The sequence below is a fragment of the Antechinus flavipes genome, chromosome 2, assembly GCF_016432865.1.
Source record: "Antechinus flavipes isolate AdamAnt ecotype Samford, QLD, Australia chromosome 2, AdamAnt_v2, whole genome shotgun sequence".
In the NCBI taxonomy this organism is placed as follows: Eukaryota; Metazoa; Chordata; class Mammalia; order Dasyuromorphia; family Dasyuridae; genus Antechinus; species Antechinus flavipes.
Genome location: NC_067399.1, coordinates 522,220,268 through 522,239,293, shown reverse-complemented (window position 1 = coordinate 522,239,293; position 19,026 = coordinate 522,220,268). Strand labels below are relative to the sequence as shown.

General features: G+C 36.2%; 1 protein-coding gene across 1 annotated transcript in view; it reads left to right on the top strand.

Annotated features, from left to right (window-relative positions):
• Window positions 1-1,617: 1,617 nt before the first annotated feature.
• The window catches only part of GABPB1 (GA binding protein transcription factor subunit beta 1), a 77,003-nt gene continuing 59,594 nt past the window's right edge, over window positions 1,618-19,026 (top strand). Inside the window, exon 1 of the mRNA XM_051980624.1 lies at window positions 1,618-3,512. The gene's annotated coding sequence lies outside the window, so the exon portion shown is untranslated. The remainder of the gene's footprint in view (window positions 3,513-19,026) is intronic.

The following is a 19,026-nucleotide window of genomic DNA, read 5'->3' as shown; positions in this document are numbered from 1 at the left end:
ATGTAACAGTGTGAAGGCATATTGGGAGGAATCCTAGCATTGGAGTTGAGGAGCTAAATTCAAATCCTATCTCACTTAATCCCTTTGTGACCTTGGACCTTGAGGGAGCATTAGACTTAGAATCAGAAGACCTAGATTAAAATATCTCCTCAAACACTACAAATTCACTCAATCTCTCCAAATTTGAGAGCTGGACTAGATGGCTTTTAAAGTCCCTTATAGGGAACTGTTTCACTTGCTTGATTGGCATTTATCAAAGTGCTTGTCATATAGTATGTGCCTAATAAACGCTTATTTTCTCTACCTTTAAAAAAAAGTAAAAGGAAGTGGTAAAAACATTTTTTTCTTTCACTTTACCTGGTGATGTATTTTGCCACCTACTTCTTTCATTGAACTTCACTCTCTACCCATACTATTCCATTTAATTCCTGATTAGCACTCAACTTGTTAATGCTAGTTTATTTCACATACATATAGGCTAATTAAAGTTAAAAATCAAACAGATAAAATGTAATTTTATCATTTTACTTACTCAAGTTTTGAATTTTTAGCAGTTGTTTATTTAGTTCAGAAGAATCTTTCATAGATTTTAAAAAATGTTTCCAGGAAGGCAGTCACACCCAGGTTGCAAAATTGTGGTTTGTTACTCACCGGTCTGTTCTCTTCAAAATTTTTTCATTCAATGAATTCCTTTTCACTGTTTCCTGAGAGTACTGAATTTTCCTTACACAAATATTATCCTGTTCTGTTACTAACCTTTGTTCATGTGTTCTTCCCCCTTCACATTTTTAAATGAAAAAATATCTATTAACACTTTCTCAAAAACCTAGTCACAAAAAAGTGAATTATTAATGAGCAAACCTGCCAAGTCTCTTATTAGATATGAAATTTCAAATGATGGGGGGGGAGGGAAATGCAACATTCTTAATTAAAAATGCATTTTACTTGGGCATGTTAATTCAAAAAAGTTAAACAGGAATTTTCTAAGTCTGTATTACATAAATTTTGCAGATTTAGAAATAGAAAGCAAAATACTTGAAGGCAGTTGTGACTAGGTTTGTTTGTTCTTTTGGTACCAACAGCACTGACTTACATTTTTGAATATTTATGGTTTGTAAGCAAAGCTCTTTGGAACCTAGCCCCTTTTTACCTTTTCAGTCTTCTGGAGTTTACTCCTCTACAAGAAGACTTTGATCCAGTTACATTGCCTTACAAGCAGCCCCTCAAACAGGATATCTTGCCTTAGTACATTTGCAAAAGGGCTGCCCATGCCAAGACTTGGTTTAAATCCCAACTTTTGCAGTCATCCTCTCTTGGTCCTTCAGTCTATTAGGACTTTCATTTTTCAGGTTAAGGATATATCTTGTGTATAGCTAAGGCAATCTAATTCTTTAGAAGGTGTAGAGGGCCACAGATAGTGGGGGAACTCTGAGTGAAGTATAAGACCTTTCAGTCCAGGGGAAACCTCCTAATAATATCTGGTTTGGCTTCCCCCATTATTCTGCAGCCCTCTACAAGAAGGTACACTCTAATGTTAGAGACTTTTTGTCTTTCTGTGTAATCCCAATGCTTAGCACAATACCTGCAACACAGTAAGTATCTAACAAATGCTCACTTATTGACAAAATACCTGGGTTATAAAATACTGAGAGTGTGAAGATGGAAACAATTTTTATATATGTTATATATTTTAATGACAGGTAGCTAGGTGGCATAGTGGATAGAGTACTGGGCCTAGAGTCAGGAAGACTATGACTCTGGAGAAACCCTTAACCTGTTTGCCCAAGTTCCTCATCAGTAAAATGACTTGGAGAGGGAAACTGCAAACCATTCCAGTACCTTTGTCAAGAATCCAAATGGTGCCAGAAAGAGTCCAATACAACTAAAGAACAAAAAATTTTAACACCAGAAAATTCAGGTCTTGATGACATGTATTTAAATCTGATATGTTGCATTACCCTGAAAGCAAGGACAAAGAGAGCCAATTGTCAAATGATGTACTCCTCCATCAGCATTCAAACATTGCCTAAGGTATACAAACAATTTGTAGGGTTCGATAGCCCCAAAACAAAAATCAGTTGATCCCCAACTTTTCACTTTCCCAAATAAGACAGCAGGCTGCAAGTATAAATTAACTGAATTGTTTTTCCTTGTGAATTAATGTTTAAACCTAGCGAGAAAACTCCTTAACCAATTCAAATTGGCAACTGCTTATCCATTTATAAGTAGCCTGGAGGTGTTAAGTGAACAGCTTGAAGTCACATACCCAGTGTTAACACTAAGCTGTTGAATACTTGAGAAGTTAAATGACTTGCCCAGAGTCACACCGTTAGCTTGTCAGCCAAAACTTGAACTAGGTCATCTTGATCTTAAGGTGAGTTTTCTAATCACTAAGTGAAGCAGAGACAGACACCTTGGAGCTCAAATCCTCCTTACAAGACTACCTTATTGGTCTAGGAAAAAAATAAGGATGAAAACTTCAAAGGTAAGTTTGTGGCATCTACAGGGTAAGGAAAGACTCTTTCTTTTATATTCCTGAGGCCGAGGGACCCCTTTCGGCCAGGATTTCTCAAAGTCTTACTTGTTAAGAACCAATCTTGGGTGCTGTCTTTTAAAATACGGACATGTTGCAAATATCTTGGCCTCAGTCTCCGAGTCACACCAACTTTAACTATGGTCGCTTTAAGTAAAACCCCTAGGTTGTTCAGAGTAACACGACACCCCTTCTCCCTGCCCCCCAAGCCTCCCAGAATTCTACTAGGCACAGTTGGCCAGCTTATTAAGCTGATGTTCGCGTTTTCATCCCCCATTTCCTTTCCAACCACACAGGACATGGGGGCATAGGCGGATCCCGGGTTCCATCAAAGGCAAATAAAGGTCAGAGAAGCTCCGCTAGTCGTTTGTTTTTTTTTTTCAGCTAATAGAAAAATAAAAACAGGCGGGAAGGCACCAGGAACTGCCTGAGCTCGGGACAAGCGTCCACATGGACAAATAGCCACCTCCCCCTCACGGCACGCAGGCGCAGTACCAGCCGGGACTCGCATTTATCACGAGCAGATCATTCCGCCGGTTTCTTTGTGTAGCAGAAAACCTTGAAATAGCATAATTTCCTCTCCTTGGTTAAATATCAGAAACGCCATCCTCTCTCTTTCCCGTGGGATCAGGGGTTAGGGCACAGGGAAGGCAGCTCGCACTGGGACTGCAGCAAAAAAAAGGGCGGAGGGTAGGGTGGGGGAAGGTTAGGTTGAGCTCGGCGAGGGCAGGGAGAAGGGAGGGATGCTGGGAGCTCGACTCACTCGCACACCATGTGTCCCTCCGCGAGAAGCACGGGGGACTTTTCGGTGGGGATTTTGGGCGCCGACCAGACGCGGCATTTTCGGAAAATAGCGCCCGGTGGTTCTGAAGCGCTTTGTTGGTAGCGGGGCCGCGTCAGCCCGGCCGGGTACCAGGCGTCTCGGGTCCCCGCAACATCTCCCGCTGCTCCCCTGCCGCCGCTCCCGAAGCTTTTCCAGGTCAGTGCGGGTCTGTGCAGGGCCCTGTTACCACCGGATGTGGAAGTTGATCTCTTCGCTGGTAAAAAATAATTCCACTTCCCCCGGAACCCAGATCATCCCCGCGATTTCCTGTTTATTGCATTAAGGCGCCGGGTTTCCGGGGCTCCTGGCCCCGCTTATTCCGCGGGGGTCGGTGGGGGGCGGGGGGCGATCGGGGCCACCCGCCCGCGCCGCCGTGCTTTGTCCGCCCGGCACCCTGCTTCTGGGGAGGGGCGGGCAGACATGGTGGCGGCCGCCGCCCCCTCCCCGGCTTCGGCGGGACCCATTTCGGTATCTCCTCCGGCCTCCCTTTCCTCCCCGTCCGGCGGGCCGGTTCTGAGGCCGGCGCCCCCGCCGTGGGAATGAGGGCGGCGGGGGTTCGGCCGGCGCGGGCGCGGCCTCGGCCCCGCTCTCCCGGGCGCCGCGGGGCCTCTTTGTTTGCGTCCCCCCACTTCTCCTCCCCTCCCCCCTCTCCGTGCGGGGAGGCCCGACTGACAGCTCCCCCGCTAGGGCCCCGGACTCTGGAGGTCCCCTCCGTAACCCCCTGGAGTGCCGATCCCTCGGGGAACGGAGGAAGGGAGCCCGGAGCTCAAACTGCGGCAGGGTCGGCTGAACCGCGAGCCCCGAGCGGCCACCTCGAAGGGTTTGGGCCGCTGGGGACACAGCCCAGCCATCGGGTAGCCGCCAAGGGAGCCGCGCGGGGCGAGAAGGAACTTGGGGGGGGGGTGTTTGCTAGACTCCCGCGGTCTGGGTAGAGATAAAATACGTGTCAGTTTAACCTGTTGTTATGGGGACGTTTTTGTGATTAAAAATGAAGATGAGGACGAGAGGGCCAGTTCGGGGAGAGAATTCGGAAAAAGTCAAGAAGCTGGCGGCTTCGGGAGTACTAGCTCCCCCTTATCCCCCCTTAAAACTTGTTCTCTCTCCACTCACCCATGCTTAAAACCTGATTGGACTGTGCAGGAGCATGTCTGAGCGGAGGAGGGGCGGGCGGCCCGCTGCTGGAGGCGGAGGGAGTGGGGCGCCTGCTAATCTCTAAGTTTTAGACTTGGGCTCTGATTTGCTGCCTCCTCGCTGGCAAGTCACTAACTCTGTGTGACTTAAATTTTTTTTTTTTACCCCCTCTTCTGGAAAAGGCGCAGTAACTGTCAATTTTTGTAAAGGAAAGTTTGGGATCAAAGAATGAAAGATGCTGTTCTTTGACTTTTCTTCAAATATCGTAAGGGGAGTTTTGAGCACTGCAATTGAAAACTTTTTCTGCTCTTCTAAAGTTCCCTAATTTTCCCCTTAATAGATATTTGAAGGAGACTTAAGTTTTAAAAATCATTTTAGTCATTGCCCTTCTGTTATATCCGTTTGTCTGTGACGAACAAATTAGATGCTTCTATTTTTAGTCCTTTCTTTTAAATTAAAGGGAAAAAAATCACTCCTTTTTGCTATCTTCAGCTTGTGTTTCCATTCCTCTTGAGCTGGTTATACAAATATCATTTGACCTTCGCAGTATACCTTGTTCCATTTTGGTGCAAGACCCATTTCAAAAAGATGACTTAGAAAACAGATTCAAATGGTGTTCTTGAACTTGAAGAATTGTCTTATTAAAATTATGGGTTAAGAGTTTAACTATTTAAACTTCGAGTAATATTGCTCAACTTAGTTTGTGCATATGTCCAGAGAACCAAGATAGGGTTTTCAAATTAATTGACTTAATAATTAGCTGGAAGAGTACCTTTAAATAGTTTATGCAAAATTTCCATTGTAGATGTGTGATGAAAATGTGCATAAAGGAATTTTTGTAAATAGAATACTTACTACAGAAGTTTTATATTTAAAGGCATCTTGATACTTTAAAACTTTTTTGAAGCAGAAAATCCTTTTGCAAATGCAAATAATTGCACATTAGTTTCTGTTCTGTGAGTTTGATTTTAAAGTATTGCTATTGCCTGCATTGCTTGTGTGTACTTTATTTCATTAAATTCTATTTCCAGTTCTTTGTGATTTATCTGAATTGTGGAGTGTTTATTTTTCAAGAATTTACAAGTCATTTTGTGTTAGGTCAGTTTGTCCAATCTCAAATGTTTGAACATGACATTGTAATGATTTGTGAGAGAATATGGTCATATAGTTATATTCACTTTTAAAAATTATCTTAAGTCTGTTAAAATGGCAATAATCTCTCCAAACCTTTCCTATACTTATATGCCTGGATTGCTTAAGTATATAAAATATCTTTTAGATAGTTTATGTTAATGTTGATGCACAGAGCACAATGATGTGTTCTGTATCATGGATGTTACTTGGTAGATTAATCCATGCTATATCCTTTCAGCATTAATACAAGACAAACCCATAATTGGTGTTTTAATTTCTCTTTCATCAAGAGGGACTATTATAAGAGTTGACTTGAAAACCCCAGAAGGTACTTAAGACAACTTCTGACTCCTCTATCTTCTATCAATTCCCTTCATCCTGTGGTAAAACTTTAGTCTTAATGCCATAAACAGAATATGAAAAGCTGTGGAAGGATGATCTGAGTTGGAAGCAAGAGAAGAGAAACTAGAATTTTTTTGTGCCCTGCAATATTTATTGGAGTATCTTTACCCTTTGAAATTAGGCTCTTAGTAACCTTGGATTTTCTTTGGACTTTAAGTAGAGTAAACAAAACTATGAACTATTACATAAATATTTGTGATTATAGACTTTCGGAATTTTGACCATCTTTGAGATGGTAACTAAATTAGTTCTCTGTTCTCTGAGTTATCTGACACTCTGAAATTCTGTACTATAACCCAGCAAGCATTTAGAAGCATTATGGGGATAAGCAGATAAGGATAGGTCTTTAGAATGCAAAACAAAAAAAGTTTCCACTCTTAAGTCTTCTCCTTTTGCATCTATAGGAAGTATTTAGCTTTTCCTCTTTTAGGAATTACCTAAAATAATGCCAGGTAAATTTTCTTTCTAGCATTTGTTTAAAATTTTTTTAAGTTCTAAATTCCCTCTTTGCCTCTGTACCCCTTTTCTTAGGATGGCAAGCAGTTTGCCAAAAGTTATATGTATGTAGTTATGCAAAATGTTTCCAAATTAGCCTTGTAAAAGAAAATAGGAAAAAAAAACCAGGAAAACAAAAATTTAAAAAGTGTGCTTCAATTTGTACTAGTTCTTTCTCTGCAGATGGATAGCATTTTTCATGGTAAACTTTTTGGAAATGTCTTGGCTCATTATGTTGAAAAGAATAAGTCATTCATAGTTTGTTATCTTAGGATATTGCTATTAATGTATACAGTGTTTTATTGTTATGTCACTTTTCATCAGTTCATGTGTCTTCCTAGGTTTTTCTGAAACCTGCTTATCATTTCTGAAAGCACAGTAGTATTCTATTAACTTCATATGTCCAACTTGTTCAGGCCTTCCTCAGTTGATGGGCATTCCCTCAATTTCCAATTCTCTACTACCACAAAAAGAAGTGCTTCAAATATTTTTGTATACATAGGTCCTTTTCCTTTTTCGTTGATCTCTTTGGGATACAGATCTCATAATGATATTTTTGGGTCAAAGGGTATGTAGTTTTATATTTCCAGGCAAATTCTTACTATTTGAGGTATAAATTTAGATTTCAAAATTTCATTTCGTCTGGCTTGAACTATTTTAAAGCTTGGTGTCTGATTACATGTAGAATTTAGTTAATATCCATTTGAAGTATCTTGAAATGTACAATGTATCTCGCTTTTGCAAGAAAGAATAGTTTTACCCATGAATAGAAATTGGTTTAATTATAGCCTAGTCTAAATATGAATAGTTTGTTTTTAATGGTAATTTTTAAAATCTAAAAATAATTAAATGTGTAGGAAGTTATTTCAAGCCATGATTTAGAGCATGAAGTAGTATGAGGACTATGAAAAAGGTAGTATGGTCATGAAGCAGTAGTGAATGGATTAGAGATGAACGGTTTGAGTATTATACATGATAGCCATTAAAAAAAAATCAAACTAAAAAACAAACATATAGAAGAAAACTTAGCTCTGTGGGAGAAGAGAGATAATTACTATGTTGAAAAAGTATGAATGCATGAGTTACTTTGTTCACATGTGGAGGAAATACAAATGAGATGACAGTTTCTTTGAAGAACTATGATTACTTAGCTCAACTCCTTCAGTCACTTTCACCATTATAGCTTAATTTCCTCTCCTTAGCTCCAACATACTTTAAAAAAAAAAAAAAAAGAGTTAGGTTCATTAATCTTAAAATCCATGGAGCTTTCTAAGGCCATAGGTAGAAATCTTGTACTTAAGGAGCTCTGGAAAGGGAGAAGAGGGGAAAAATGGTAAGAAAGTGAAAAGCAAGATAACTTGTGGCTGAGATTTGTGCTTCTTCAGGTAGGGAAATTTCAAATGTTATTATAGTTCTGTTTATTGTATTTAACATTGTACTAAAGTTTTTAGAAGTTGTTATTTCTTACTATACTCTTCAGATTTTAAGTTCTTTAAACTAAAAACTATTTACCTATAATACTGAGCACCTGAAACTGGGTATTTAATAAATATTGTTGATAAAACTTAGTCCATTCAGATACTGATTTAGTGATCGGTGGACCAGATTGAGTATTTATTTAGGCTCACTAGCTTTTAACTTTGAAAAAGTTTCTTCTCTTCCTTGAATTATAGAATTATAGGATCTTAGCACTAGAAATGACACTGGAGAAATCTAATTTATCCACTTAAATGAATAAATTGAGACTCGGGTAGATTCAGTTTAGCAAGCATTTATTAAGCAGATGCTATGTTTTAAGATACTGTTATAAGGCACTGGGGACACCAGACAAAAGGAGCCTTCATTCTGTTGTCTGTCTTATTTCATATAGCATATTAGCATAGTGGACTAGAATTTAGATCTTTTGATGAACAAATTAATGAATAGCTATAAGTAATTTTAGAAATATCAAATATAAACGTCTAACTCCAGTTTTAATTCTTCAGAGTTCACTTAGCAAAAGAGGGCTAATAATACCTTTATCTCTTGACCTTAGTCACTGGGTTTGATAGTCTAATAGACCCTTGGAATTAATATTTTTTTACATTAGGATGACATTTAACTGATAAATTTTGTATCTATATTCCTTTTCTTATGAAACCAGGTAATATATATATAGGCAGCATAATTTTTCCTCAGTACATTCCTTTGAGATAGACATTGAGACCCAACATGGTCATTATAGTAAAATCTCAATTAACTAGCATATATGTAGAAAAGAGATTGAATTTTCCTTTTAACTAAGGATTAACAAAAAACTCTTTTTGTTTGATCATGTGTTGTAAATCTTTCCAAATTGCATTAGTATATTTTCCTACACAATTGAGTCTTTGATTCTGCATTTTGTAGTAAATCAGAAATATTTCTAAATATAATGCTTTTTGAATTTGAAATGTTCTAGAATTTGGTGGAAGGTTTTTTGTTGTTTGTTTTTTTTTGGTCTAAGGTCCTTGTATGAATTTGTTTTCTGTTAATACTTTTCCTTAAAAATGGATTTCAGTTAAGACTGTAGTTAAGATTTGCTTATGCTATAATATGTATAATATGTGTGTCTATGTGTGTGTGTGTAAATGATCCACTCAACATGCTTGAATTTACTATAATAATTAAAAAAAATTGTTGTGCCTTGGTTCCTATATTAGACTGTAAATTCCTTAAAGACAGGGACTATTATTTCTCAAACATTTCAGTTCAATTCAGCAAACCCTAAGTAGGGACTAGCATAAAATACTCACCTAGGTGTTAGCACAGATAGTGTGTTTGTGTACATATAAATGTACACACACACACACACACACACACACACACACACACACACTTTTTTTTTGGGAGGGGAGGGAAAGGCAATAGGGATTAAGTGACATACCCAGAGTTACATGGCTAATATATTAAGTATCTGAGGCTGAGATTTGAATTTCAGGTTCTTCTGACTCCAGGGCCAATCCACTGATCCATTTAGTTTTTAATTAATTATAAAGTCATGTTTTTCAAGTAATTTCCTGGATCTACATAGGCATAAAAAACCCATAGCAGTGTAGAAAGAAGGCAAAATTTGTAGTTGAAAAAACTACAGTGTTAATCTCTCCTCCTTTCTATCTCATCCCTCATAGGATCTTAGACAAGTAGCCTCTTTAGGCATCAATTTCCTCATTTGTAAAATGAGAGGATTCAATTATATGGTTTCCAAAATCTTGCCAATCTTTAGATATATGATTCTGTGCCTATATTAGAGCATTTTATTATGATAATTTCATCTGCCTATGTAGTGGATTGAAAGAAAAATTGGGGTTAGCAATACACTCTTCTACCTTCTATACTTTCCCTGTGAAAAGATAGAAAATTAAGAACTTTGTTTTTGTCTCATGTTGGGCAGGAATTTAACAAGAAAGGAATGCAGCTTGCTATTTTAAAAGTCACAGAAAATTAAAAAACCTTTAACCTCATCCATTTTACAAAGATCTTATACTTTACTTACTATACTTTACAAAGACTTACTATGATACTTAAAAAAAAATTATTGTGCCTTAGTTTCTATATTAGACTGTAAATTCCTTAAATACAGGGAGTTTATTATTTCTCAAACATTTCAGTTCAATTTAGCAAACCCTAAGTAGGGACTAGCATAATATACTCACCCAGGTGTTGGCACAGATAGTTTATACAAGGTAAATCTATTTCTGTCACATTATGCTATATGCATCTTGTGGTTTTAATAGCTATTTGTTGGCTATAATGTTATAACCCCAAATAAATTTGTGTGTGTGTGTGTGTGTGTGTGTGTGTGTGTGTGTGTGTGTGTGTGTGATTTAAAAATGGAGTATGATGTATGCTTTTTTCCTTTCCCTTTAGTACATTGACACCATGGGAGGACAAAGGATATAAAAATACAGATTAGATTCTATTATGTAGTACAACAAAGCCTTAGGGACTGACCATATCCTACCACATAACTGGCTTTTGCTCAAAAGGAAGAATTTGATTTTTGTCTAGATCATTTTTGTTTTCCATTCTAGACCATTTATCTGAAACATTTCCATAAGATGGATATTTTTACAAGGCAGTATAAAAAAAATTGAAGACCTGTATTAGTCTATTAGCAACTCAATCTGCCATTTAGTGCAGTTTTCATTTACATTATTGTAGTCATTGTGTATGGTATTCTTTTGATTCTGTTTTCATCACAGTACATAAAGTCATGTAAATGTTTCTGTTCTCTGAATTCATCATATTTTGTCTCTTAATAGAATAGTACAATAGCTTTTGTTCAACAATTTTTCAGTTAATGTGAACCTACTTTCTATGCTTTTTTTAAATTAAAGCTTTTCATTTTCAAAACATATACATAGATAATTTTCAACATTCACTCTTGCAAAACCTTGTGTTCCAAAATTTTTTCCATCCCTTCCTCCTACCCCCTCCCCTAGACAGCAAGTAATCCAATATATGTTAAACTTGTGCAATTCTTCTATACATATTTCCACAATTGTTATGCTATGCTATTTTTTTTTTATCTTGAACTGCTATCTATGTCTGTTTTCATGTATGTTGAGATTTTTCTTTCTGTCTTTGACCTTTATGGGACTTGAATGATTTAATATTTTTTTTCCCACTTACCAGAATCATTATATAGGAAGTGGGACTTAAATTGTACGTTTAGGAATGGATGAAAATTAGCTGAGAAGACATTCTGAACTGTTGCAATCCCTTCAACGTCAAATTATCTGTTGATGTCTCAAAAGTAGGAAATGGAAAAAGACAAGATTATTTTCCTTAATAGTCATGGTTTCTACAAAAAGTTAACATCTAAAAACCATCACCATTAGAAGGATTCTGAAGAACCCAGACGAGAATTCCCCATGGTATATAATACTTGTTCTCTGCAGGTAGAGAGAGATGGTAGGCAGCCAAGGATAACTTTAGTTTAGAATTCAGACTCATTTGTGAAATTGTATGGGGGAAGATGGTGAATTATTATAATTAGCATTGCCTTGTAAAATTAAAAAGCAAGGAAAGTGAAAACAAATCTAAAGAAATTTATTTATTTATTTTTGCTGAGGCAATTGGGGTTAAGTGACTTGCCCAGGGTCACAGAGCTAGGAAGTGTTAAGTGTCTGAGATCGGATTTGAATTTAGGGCCTCCTGACTTTAGAGCTGGTGCTCTGTCCACTCCGCCACCTAGCTGTCCCCAATCTAAAGAAATTTTGGAATGAAACTTAAAACAAATCATGTTATTCTGAGCATTTAGAAATGAATAATCAAATTTAGGATTGTAAAAGGATTTCAAAGGACATTGAGCAAACCTTATGCCCAAAAGAATCCCTTCTACAACAAAGTAGGGAAATGATTAGCTCTAGGGCAAGGATTCATTCTTAACTTTCTTTGTGTCATCATTAACTTTCTTTGTGTTTTTTGCTGTTTAATGAATAGATAGATCCCTAGATTCCATCTCATATTGGTTTTTAAATGCATAAATTAAAATAGATAAGATTACAAAGAAAAACCAATTGAAGTATATTTATCAATATATTTAAACAAATTAATGGGCTTCAGGTTAAGAGCCTCTGATCTAAAGTTTGGTTTAAAGTCCTTAAATAAGGGAGAATCTGTCATCCCTAAGATTGAATTTTTTGTTAGTTCTAATTGCTAAATTTTTTCTGATAATCAAACCCAAATTGGGCTCTTTTCAACTTCTGTCCATTGTCTCATGTTCTTCCCTTGGGAGCCAAACCAAAGAAGTTTAATCTTACATGATACTCTTTCGTGTAGTTTTTTATTTAAGTTTTATTATATGGCATTCTCTTGGTCACCTTATTTTTAAGGGTATGGATATTTTATCATTATAGTCAGTTTCAAATATAACCCTCTCCCTTTAAACTCAACCCCTGCTGTCTTCCCCTGTAACAACGAAAAAGCAACAATCAGTTAAACAAAAATAACTGACATCAAGTTTGACCTCTGACAGCAAATGTAACATTCCATAGCCAGAGGGTAGTACATATTTTATTTTTTTCAATGTAATGATAGTTATTAACATTCGTTTTTATATGATTTTCAATTCAAAATTATTCTCCTTCCCTCCTTCCCCTTAGACAGCAAATAATCTGTTATAAATGTGCAATCATGAAAACATTTCCATATTGGTTATGTTGTGAAAAGAGAAATAGAACAGAAGAAAAAAGTCACAATTTTTTTTTTTTTAAGTGAGAATGACATTCTTGCATTTGTATTCCTATTTCATAGTTCTTTTTCTGCGTGTGGATAGCATTTTCCATCATGAGTCTTTTGGAATTATCTAGGATCATTGTATTGCTGAAAAGAACTAAGTTTATCATAGTAGATCATCACACTATTACTATGTATAATGCTTTCTAGGTTCTGCTTACTTCAATTGGCATCATTTTGTGATAATCTTAAGTTTCTCTGAAATCCACCTGCTCATTATTTCTTACATTACAATAGTATTTCATTATATTCATATACCACAGCTTGTACAGTCATTTCCTAATTGTTGACTGTTCCCTCAAATTCTAGTTTTTTACAACCACAAAAAGAGCTGCTATGAATATTTTTGCACATATAGGTCTTTCCCTTTTTTATGATCTGTACTAGGGATACAGACCTAGTAGTGGGTTGCTTGATCAGAGATATGGTATGCACACTTTCTTTGCCCTCCAGCATAATTGCAAGTTGCTCTCCAAAATTGTTCCAGATCAGTTCACACCTTCACCAACAATGTATTAGAATTTTCCTTATCTTCTCCAACTTTTATCAATTTTTTTGTAATATTAGCCAATATGATAGGTATGAGATAGTGTCTCAGAAATGTTTTAATTTGTGTTTCTCTAATCAATATGATTTAGAGCATTTTTTTTTTCAGATGACTGTAGATTGCTTTAATTTCTTCAAATGAAAATTGCCTGTTCTTATCCTTTAACCAATTGTCAATTGGGGAATGACTTGTATTCTTACAATTTTGACTCAGTTCTCTGTATTTGAAATATGAAGCCTTAATCGTAAATACTTGCTGTAAAAATTTAGGTTTCTTGTCTTTCTGCTTTCCTTCTAATCTTGATTGTCTTAATTTTGTTTATGCAAAATTTTTAAAAAATTTAATGTAATCAAAATTATCCATTTTTGCATTTCATGTATGGTTCATGTTCTCTTATTTGGTCACAAATTCGTCCCTTTTCCATCTATCTGACAGATAAACCATTCCTTGCTCTCTTAATTTGTTTATGATATCACCCTTTATGTCTAAATCATGTATCCATTTTAACCTTATTTTGGTATATGACATGATCTATGCCTAGTTTCTGCCATACTGTTTTCCAGTTTTTCCAGCCGTTTTTGTCAAATAGTGAGTTCTTATCTCAGAAACTGGAACAGTAGATTAATATAGTCCTTTACTATTGTTTTGTACACTTAACACAAGTATACTTTGTATACTTAATTTGCTCCACTGATCACCACTTTATTTCTTAGTATCAAATAGCTAGTATCAAGATTATTTTTTAAAAAAGCTTTTTATTTTCAAAACATATGCACGGATAATTTTTCAACATTGACCCTAGCTTTGTGTTTCAGATTTTCCCTTTCTTCCCCTTTCCCTCTCCCCCCTCCTCTAGATGGCAAGCAATCCAATATATGTTATGCTTGTTAAAATATATGTTAAATCCAATATGTGTAAACATATTTATACAATTATCTTGTTGCACAAGAAAAATCAAATCAAAAGAGAAAGAAAATGAGTAAGAAAACAAAATGTAAGTGAACAACATCACAAAGAGTGAGAACATTATGTTGTGATTCACATTTGGTTCCCACAGTCCTCTCTCTGGGTATAGATGGCTCTCTTTATCACAAGATTATTGGAACTGGCATCAATCATCTCATTGTTGGAAAGAGTCACGTTCATTAGAATTGATCATCAAATAGTTTTGATGATTTCTGATACAATCCTGTAATTTTAGGTTTGATATGATGAGACCAGGGAGATAACATTTCTTAATCTCTTTCCTGAAATCAGGGTTTGTTTTTTTATGCTTGCACAGCTTTCTGTTTCATTTTTTTTTCTTTCATTTATGTTGTAGTCATTGTACACTATATATTGTTCTCTTAGTTCTATTTGCTTTCATATACCTCCCTCACACTGATTTAATCCTCCATCTCAACATTCCCATTTCCTCATATAACATAGAGTCAAATTTCTTTTTACCATCTTGGTTACTTTTTCTGGACATTGTCCAATTTATCAATATTCTTCCTGTAGTGGTCTCTAGACTTGAATATTATATTCCAGATAAGGTGGATTACAATTCTCTTGTTGCACAAGAAAAATCAAATCAAAAGAGAAACTATAATAAGACTGTCACCTCCTTGTTACTGTAAACCATTTCTTTCAATGCAGCTTGATGTAATATTAGCTTTTTTGGGCTAGTTCTCCCTATTGACTCATTGATCTTATACTCCACTAAGATCTTTTTTCATATAAACCATGTTATCTCCACACCAAGGGAGCAATAACAAATATACATAAAATAGAACAAATTTGTTACTTTATAGGATTACCTCATTTGATTGTTAATACCTCCCACACCAAAGTACCAAATGAAGAAGTAGAAATTCTGCTTAGGAAGGCAGATTAAGGAAAGGTGGTTGGATTAGTCCAGGTACTTGAGGAAATCTGTGCTGGAGTTGATAATCTTGAAAGCACCGAGATATTTTGCAGGATATCTCAGAGAAAGTGAGATGGGAGAGTATCAGGAAAAAGTTATGGATAAAATAGTATATCCCCTCCCCCAAAGGATCAAGTGACTGTCAATAACTACTACTTCATATGCCAAATGTATTTTTAATTTCTATAAACTTTTTGGGGGAGATAATTGGGATTAAGTGACTTGCCTAAGGTAACACAGCTAGGAAGTATTGAGCATCTGAGACCAGATTTGAATTCGGGTCCTCCTGACTTCAGAGTTGATGCTCTATCCACTGCACCACTTAGCTGCGCTCTATAAAGTCTTTATAGAGAAATCTGCATTTGTATTCAGGATATCTTCAGTGGAATCATGGGGGTGGGAGGGGGGGGATGGAAGGGAGGGGGAGGGGAGAGAGAGAGAGAGAGAGAGAGAGAGAGGGAGGAGTGTGTGTGTGTGTGTGTGTGTGGGGGGAAGCTCGAGCAGGTTTTTGCGAACATTCTTAAAAGCACTCTTTTGTAATTAAACAGTTTTCAGGGGTCCTCAAACTTTTTAAATAGGGGGCCAGTTCATTGTCCCTCAGACTGTTGGAGGGCCGGACTATAGTAAAAACAAAAACTTTGTTTTGTGGGCCTTTAAATAAAGGCTTTATAGCCCTGGGTGAGGAGGATAATTGTCCTCAGCTGCCGCATGTGGCCCACGAGCTGTAGTTTGAGCATCCCTGGTCAATCTAACACAAGATTCTGCTGTGCTTGTTTTTAGATCTTCTGAAAAAAATACCAAAATGTAATCTTTAAATCTCTTTTCCATCAAGGAATCTCCCATGCATTTATTACAATCATATAAGATTTTTTGAAGATATTAACCATTGACTGATTATTTTTAAGAAAGGCATAAAGCAGCTAGGTATTTATTCATAGATTTTCCTTAGGAGTCTTGTTCTTGCTTTCCCTTGAACTTTTTTTTCCCCTTATTTTTATTTATTTATTTAGATTTTTGCCATTGTTCCAGAGAATGATATGACTAAGGTCCAAGTGAAAAAGAGATTAATTATAGATAAGTCTTCCACATAATCCCTTCTTATGGGTAATGTTATATAATTACATGTTCCAGAAGATCAGACTTCTTTCCAATGGGATATATGATTATTCAGAATAATAATAAAAGAATTAGATGAAAAATTTGTAATGACTTGCAACTGAATTTCCTAATAGGCTATATACAAGTACATAAGACAAGGTGAAATAAGAAACATTAAGTAAGCATTTACTATGAGTTAGGCACTGGAAATAGAAGTACAAGCAAAAAGATTCATAGTCCTTGCCTGTAAGGAGTTTATATTCTAATTGGGGAAGGCAACACATAAAAGGGAGATGAAAAGTGCAGAAGGGAGACAAAAGAAGGTACCTACACAAGGGGCATGATGGCAAAGTTAGGAGAATCACAATTGCTTCCTGAAGGAATGAAACCTGTGACTCATCCCCAAAATGGAGGCCCTCTGAAGGAACTTATTAATTGGGAAAGAAAGCTGACTTGGCAAAGGGATGCTCCAGAGAGATAAGGCAGCTGAATTATGATGGTGAACAGCTGGGAGGGGAATAATACCTGGATTCATCATGAATACACACATAGATTAAAAATCTTGGAATGTCACAACTCTGAAGACAGTTGTAGATGTTTCAAAGGAAAATAAAAAAGACATGGTGGAATCTAGTCTACCCTACATACTTAGATACCAAAGTGGTCTTCCTAAGTGCAACACAACCCTTTACCAATAAACTCCAGTAAACTATGTTTTCTCCTCAGTTTTTTAAGCTCTTCAGAATCTGTGCCTACTTACCTTTACATTTCTCTTATGCATTACCCCCAACCACACATCCAATCCAGTGACACTAGCATTCTTCTTCCATGAGCCACCACCTCAAAGAAAAACAGCTTGGGCATAAATTCAGCTGGAATTTCTGGAAGAAATGAAACAAAATTTTAAAAAGTTTAAAATGTTTTCATAAATGAAATGAGAGTAATAGAGGAAAATGTAAAAGAAGAGTAATGAAAGAAATGGAAGTGGAATTAATTTGACACGAGATATAAAACCTTGCTCAAACTCAAAATTCCTTAAAAATTAGAATGGAACAAATAGAAACTTAGTGACATTATGAAACAAAAACTATTAAAATGGAGTCAAAAGATTGGAAAAAATAGGGAAAAAATGTAAGATATGAATATGCTGTGAAAACAAGCACAAACCTGCTGATCAAGGAGAAAACAATTCATTAGGCTATGAAATCAGAATGCCATGACTAAAAAAAGAGCCTAGACATATTTTAATAAATTGTAAAGAAAAACTGGCCAGATCTCTTGGAACCAGAGGAAAAAGTAGAAATAGAAAGAATCTATGAGTCTTACCACCTGAAAGAAATCCCAGACTGTAATCCATCAAAAAGATTATAGCTAGGATCAGGTAAATGATGCAATGGATAGAGTACTGGCCTTGAAGTGAGGAAGATCTGAATTCAAATCGGATTTTAGACATTTAATACTTAGTAGCTATGTGAACCTGAGCAAATCATCTAACACCAATTGCCTCACCAAGAAATAAACATAGCAGAAATCCAGGACTCCCAGGTTCCTTAGGAAACAAATACATCAAATGGAGGGAAAAGAATTTAAGGAACACATGATTTAGCTACCACTCTAAAATGGAGAGCTTGAAATATGATACTTTAGTAGGAAAGGATATAGGCTTACAGCCAAAAATAACTTAATCAACAAAATTGAATATAATTATAGAGGGAGGAAATTTATTTTTAATGAGAAAACAGGCATTTCTGATGAAAAAGGCCAGAGGTGGGAAGAAATGTTGAAGTTGAAATGAGTTAAGAGGAACATGAAAAGGTAAATCTGAATGAACAGATATAGGGAAATAAAGATAAATTGTTTACATTCTAATGTGAGAAGATGATACATGTATCCTTTTTGAACTCTACCATGATTAGGAATCATCGGAGGAATTTAATTAGAAGGCCTGAAGTTCTATTACGCCTTAATGATCTTAAGAAAAGGAAAGAAATAATTGAGGAGGGGGAAAGAAAAGGAAAATTAGGGAAGGTTATCATACATAATCAAGATGTACAAGTAGACATCTATACAAAAAAGAAAGCAGGAGGTGCAAATGCCCATATAAACACACAGTTGAATACAGAATTACATTTCACTCTATAGGAAAACTTTGAGATATCAAAGAATGAGAATTTAAGGAAACAAATGAATAAATTATGGTATGTAAATATAATGGAACACTATTGTGCTATAAGACCTGGGAAGACTTACCAGTCAACAAAAATGGGAGAATATTATATTAGGACAACGATGTAGTAAAGATAAGCAACATTTAAAGGATCAGGAACTCTGATGAATGTAATGATCCAATTATTATTTTAGGCAACTTATCTTAAAACAAATTATTGCTTCCTGACAGAGAGATGAAGAACTCAGAGTCCAGGGTAAGACTTTTTTTGGGGGGTGCGGGGAACATAGCCAATGTGGAAATTTATTTTGTTTGACTATATGTTTGCAGTGGGGCTTTTGTTTTTCTTTTATTGTCTTCTGTGTGTATATATGTATGCATTAGGGAGGGTTATAATGTGTAATGTGGGGAAGGAGAGTGGAGGATTTTTGTTGATCTTTTAAAAATATAATTTAAAATGTCTCATTTTACCATCACATCAATTTTGCTTGTTTTTCCCAACAAACTCTTTGTCTTGTGAGATCTGCAG